Source organism: Rana temporaria, chromosome 2 (assembly GCF_905171775.1).
Source record: "Rana temporaria chromosome 2, aRanTem1.1, whole genome shotgun sequence".
NCBI lineage: Eukaryota > Metazoa > Chordata > Amphibia > Anura > Ranidae > Rana > Rana temporaria.
The window spans coordinates 202,597,427-202,603,373 of record NC_053490.1 but is presented as its reverse complement, the minus strand read 5'-3'; positions in this window follow the sequence as shown (position 1 = coordinate 202,603,373).

Genomic DNA, 5,947 nt, shown 5'->3' with positions numbered 1-5,947 from the left:
CAGTACTGTAAACTATAAGATTACAGTATACTGCATGTAATGTTTGTTTACGTTTTTGAATTTGGCGCCGTTCTCCGCTCCCGTGCGTCGTAACGTCGCAGGGAACGGGGATCGGCGGCACAGGAGGACACTGTGTGAATCGAGCGAGTTCCCGCTCGCTTACACAGCGCGGTGGCATCGCTGGATCCAGGGACAAGGTAAGTAACTTTGTCTGTGGCTACAGCGAGGCAAACCCAAGTCTGACTGGGGGTTACCGCTTTTGGTATAAAAATCTCACCCCGAGTCAGACTCGGGAATACCGCTAGGAGGGTTAACCAGTGTTATGTGTACTATGTGTGCTGTTTTTACTAAGGGATCTGATGGATTTTATCTAATGCATTGCAATCCATCAGATCCCTGTTGACAGAACAGAGCTCTGCCTTGTTCTCATGGGCACAGCTCTGTTCTGTGTCTCTCTTCACCGATCAGAGGGTGCCGGCACCCACTGATTGACTTTTGCTGTGTCTAATCGCATATATATTGTGGCATTGGGGGTTATTTAGCTTCTGTGTAGAGCGTACCAGTGAGCAGAGTTCACTCCAGTTGTGCTTTTTAAGGGCTTATTGGCCCACTTTTATTAAAGAAAGAAAAAACATCCATCCAGAATTTCCATGCAGGGGGTTTCAAGTTGCTACAGCAGTAAAGTAATAATCAACAGAAAATACTAAGCCACCTGGCTCTCTTCAGCAATACTGCTGCTTAGGCTTTACGCTTCAGCCCTCTTGGCCATGTACCAAAGTTCCTGTACAATCACTGTACCTCCTCTCAGCTTCCACACTGCTCAACCCACAGCTTTGGGCCCTCTGACTATAGCATGCAGACATGCATGCTTCTCCCTTGCAAGCCTGCACTTTGGCTTCTTCCTTGCACGCTTGGACTCCTCGGGAGGGTGGGGCTCAGAACCCTAGTCCTGACTCTGCTATAAGCCCAGGACCCACATGCTCAATCAACCAGCCAGACTCCTGGCCGTTTCCAAAACCCGGTCCCAGGACTGGAGATTTAATCCCACCCATATCGCTATGGAATCTCCAGGCTCCAGGTTCCCAACAGGATTTTACAAACTTTGGAGGAAACTGATAAAACAGATTCCTCCACATTAAATAACCCTGGAGCCCCCAACCTGCCTATTTGAGAACCCTGGTCGACAATTACCAGGACAGGGAACTGTTCTGTCACAATATATATATATATATATATATATATATATATATATATATATATATATATCAGGGCGCAAAATTTGTGCTCGCCTCCTCGCATTTGGCGAGGATATTTATATGCAATGCGAGTGCCGCTCAGACACACACATTGCAGTAATTCAACTAAGCTGCCTTGCCGTCCCTTCACAGGCTAGCACAGGCAGCAGACTGGACACGAGCGCGAGCCGCCTGGGACCGCCCCTATCCACCTCCCATAGGCCAGTACCTCTCCATGCTGCCCGGGACCGTGCCTCTTCACCGCCCACCTGGTGGGCGCCACACACTGGGGGGGATGTCAAGCCGGCGCCTCCCCCCACCCAACGAAAGGGAAATCGCGGGCAGGTTTAGGCAGCAGCAGGCACCCCCCTTCCTCCGCGACTGAAGCGGAGACAGTGAGCAGGTGAGTTAAACTTCAGAGGCAGCGGGAGGGTTTAGACTGCGGCAGGCACCCCCCCCCCCCCCCGCGACTGAAGAGCAGAGACAGCGGGGCTGAGCAGGCCGGTTAAACTGAGGAGACAGCGGGCGGGTTTTTGGCAGCAGCGTGTGAGGCTGAACACACGGCGTGTCGTGTCACACGCAGAGAACCTGAGGTGGGGGCTTGGCTTTGTGGGGGAGGGATGCGAGCTGCACCGAAGTGTGTGCCACACCTGACCCATCAGATCCCCTTCTCTTCGTGGTCGCTTTCCCCTCCTCCTTTATGTCGACACAGGGGGAGGGGAGCACCAGTCCACACCACTAGTGCTATGATCATCTGAGGACTGAGGTACACAGTGGGACCGTGGGGGGTGGGTCTGTATTGGTAGGGGGTGGGTCTGTACTGTAAGGGGGGGTCTGTACTGTAAGGGGTGTTTGTGTAACATGCAGGCGTCCAGAGCTGTGGGGTCCAGAGGTGCAGGGTTTTGTGTAATGTAAAGGGGTCCAGAGGTACAAGGGCCGTATAATGTAAAGGGGTTCAGAGGTTTGGGGTGCTGTGTAATGTAAAGGGATACAGAGGTGCTGTGTAATGTAAAGGGGTCCAGAGGTGCAGGGTGCTGTGTAATGTAAAGGGGTTCGGGGTGCTGTGTAATGTAAAGGAGTCCAGGGGTGCTGTGTAATGTAAAGGGGTCCAGGGGTGCTGTGTAATGTAAAGGGGTCCAGGGGTGCTGTGTAATGTAAAGGGGTCCAGGGGTGCTGTGTAATGTAAAGGGGTCCAGAGGTACGGGATGCTGTGTAATGTAAAGGGGTCCAGGGGTGCTGTGTAATGTAACGAGGTACGGGGTGCTGTGTAATGTAAAGGGGTCCAGAGCTGTGAGGTGCTATCATGCTTATGCCTCCAATTTCGTCCAGCTCTCCCCATTCTATCATACCTATTCCTCCAATTCTGCCCCCCCCCCCATCTATCATACCATATGATAGATGGGGGAGGAATTGGAGGCATAGGTATGATAGAATGGGGGAGGGGACGGAATTAGAGGAATAGGAATGATAGAATGGGGGCAGGGGGACAGAATTGGAGGCATAGGTATGGTAGAATGGGGTAGGGGGCGGAATTGGAGGCATTATGTATTTTTGTAACTTAATACTGAATAAAACATTTAACAGTGTTATTTCATGGGATCATTTACAAGGGCGTGTTTAAGGGGCGGGGCAAGGTAGGGTTTGGGCGGGGCAACAGGTGGCAAGTAACTCTTAAGGCCTGGCTAGTAGCTCAGGACTTGAAATTTTGAGGCCTGTATATATATAAATATATATATATATATATATATATATTAGGCTTTTGTGGTGGTATTCACCTCCAGGACTATCTTAATAGTCTCATGCAATTCGGCAAGTGTGGCAGAGGTGGGGGGGGTGTAAACTTTTACTGTCATGACCACAAATACAGAAGGGTGGATAATAGATTAAAATTCCACTACCAAGAACCAACATCTTGCAACCTAATTTATGTGAAATATGGCTAGGGTATTTATATGTTAATGCCCTTTGTGTATCCAGGGGGATACTACCATTTTTTTTTTTTTTTTCAGGTCAAATTGGGCTTTCTTTTCATGGTAAATGGTAATGGATATCTCCTGATATGTTGTTGTTATCAAAGGAAAACTAGTACAAAATAGAAAAAACATATTTTTTCATTGAGCTGTATATTTCCTGTCATTAGCATAATTTACCACCAAAGAATAACCCAAAATAAATTCCCCTTCTCCTGAGGATCACAGCGACACTACATATGTGTATGTTTGTTGTTTGTTGGACCTGTAGTAGGACCCAGAAACAATGGTGCACATTTTGCATTTTGCATTTTTTTTAATCTGGCTAAAACACACTTAGCTAGATTCAGAGAAATGTGCCTATCTGTAGGCGGGCGTAGCGTATTTCAGATACACTACGCCGCCGTAAGTTAGAGCGGCAGGTCCTGTATTCACAAAGAAGTTGCGCTCTAACTTACGGCTGCTTAGTGTAACTGGGCCGGCGTTGGGCTGCCTAATTCAAAATAGGCTGGTTGGGGGCGTGTTCTATGCTAAATACTCGTGACCCCATGTATTTGACGTTTCACGTCGAAACCAATGAGTCTTTGCGGCGCATGCTCCAAATTACGCGCAAAGACTCATTGACGTGAACGTAAATTACGCTCAGCCCCATTCACGGACGACTTACGCAAACGACGTAAAACGTGAAAAATTTGACGTGGTTCCGACGTTCATACTTAACATTGGCTGCGCCATCTTTTTGGTGGTTTATCTTTACGCCTGAAAACGCCTTACGTAAACAGCGTATCTTTACTGCGACGGCCATGCGTACGTTCGTGAATAGGCGTATCTCCCTGATTTACATATTCTCTAGCCATAAATCAGCGTACACGCCCCTAGTGGCCAGCGTAAATAGGCAGCTAAGATACGAAGGCGTAGGAGGTCGTATCTTAGCAACATTTAAGCGTATTTCAGTTTGAGCATACGCTTAATGTTACGACGACATGGATTCGGAGTTACGACGGCATATCTACTGATACGCCATCATAACTGTACCTGAATCCAGCTAACTGACACTAACTGAAACTATTTCAAATTTCCAAAATGATTTAAAAAAAAAAATCTACCCAAAATATGCTGTGGCCTTTGACCCTTACCTTGACCCTAACACTAATCCTGGCAAACCTTTGGTACAGGCCTTAAAGTGGTTGTAAAGGTTCAGATTTTTTATTTTTTTAATAACAAACACCTCCACTGTGCAGTTTGGAAGAGCCCCTATCCTCCTGTTCTGGGGTCCCACGGCGGCTCTCACGGCCCCTCCCCGCAATAGCTAACCCCTTCAGGGAAGCTCTCTCCCGAGGGAGTTACCTTGCGAGCGCACTCCTGTGTCATACACTCGGCGTCCATAGCCGCCGAGAGTATGATTCGGCGCCACCCCCGGAAGCCGAGTAATTGGATTTGATTGACAGCAGCAGGAGCCAACGGCTGTGCTGCTATCAATCTATCCAATAAAGAGCTGAGAAGCCGTGGAGAGAGTGAAGTGGGATCGCGCCCACGCAAATTCAGGGCTCGTGTAAGTAAAACAGGGGGGGGGGCTGAGGGGTCAGACACAGCAAGGTTTTTTTTTCCCTTAATGCATAGGATGCATTAAGGTGAAAAAACACGAAGGTTTACAACCCCTTTAAATAGCTGTTAACATACCCGCTAAATATAAGAGTCTCGTTGGGTAAATGTATATTAGATCATGATTTTGCCTTACATAAAGACCACTTTGAAAGTGTGAACCAATGTTTGTTTGTTTTGTATTTTTGTTTTTGTTTTTTTGTTTTTTTTAAACTGACTGACTAATATTTCTTCAAAGCTGGAATAAAATAGGAAAAATTTTTAAATCTCAGCAAAGCATAAAAAGTGTCATTAAAAGTGTCATCTGTTCTTTATCTAATGTTTCAGATTAACACTGTGTCTAAACTAGTTAAAAACAAATGATCTTAACTATTGTAAAATCTTACAAAAGAAAATGAAATTATGTTACCTACACGGTACCAACAATGAATCCTAAATTTCTTATGAAGACTGAATGTTTGCTGCAAGTGTTCATTGGACCTGATGAGAGCCTCATTATTTTTGTACCAGCAGTACACACTGGGTATAGCATAATCAAAGCCTGGGGGTATGTATTAATTATCTTTTTGAATAGTGATGAAATTTTAAAAAGATCTCCTTAAGGCTCACATCATCAGCAGATGAAGCAAAGCTTTGCACAGCTTGCGACCAGTGGTTCACATGTGTTTTTACATCTGTTCAGGATATTTCAATTTGAAGAGCAACAAGCCTAGCTTGGGATTAAAAGAAAATGCAAAAAAAAGTGAAAGAAAGAGAAATATGTGCAACAAACATGCATCACTTTCTATTTCATCCATATGACTAAGAAAAACACACTAATTTCCCCATTCAATATATTCACAGCTAGTCCGTAAATCAGAATAGTAAAGAAATATTTAACATTTGCAACACGCATGGCCCATTGTCTTGCTTGATGTCATGGCTGATTAGCTGTTCACCTGTTATTTTTCTTCCCACTGTTGAATTCAGTCAAATTCCTCCACGGTGTTTTCCTAAGCAACGTCTGCTTAGATTTTAGTATCAGACATGTTTTGAAATGAAAAACATTAAAGTTTCAGCTGCCATCTAGGGAAAGCAAAAAAAAAGCTACATTTTGAAAATAGCTGTCTCTATGGCCTGTAAATAAACAATTTAAAAAGG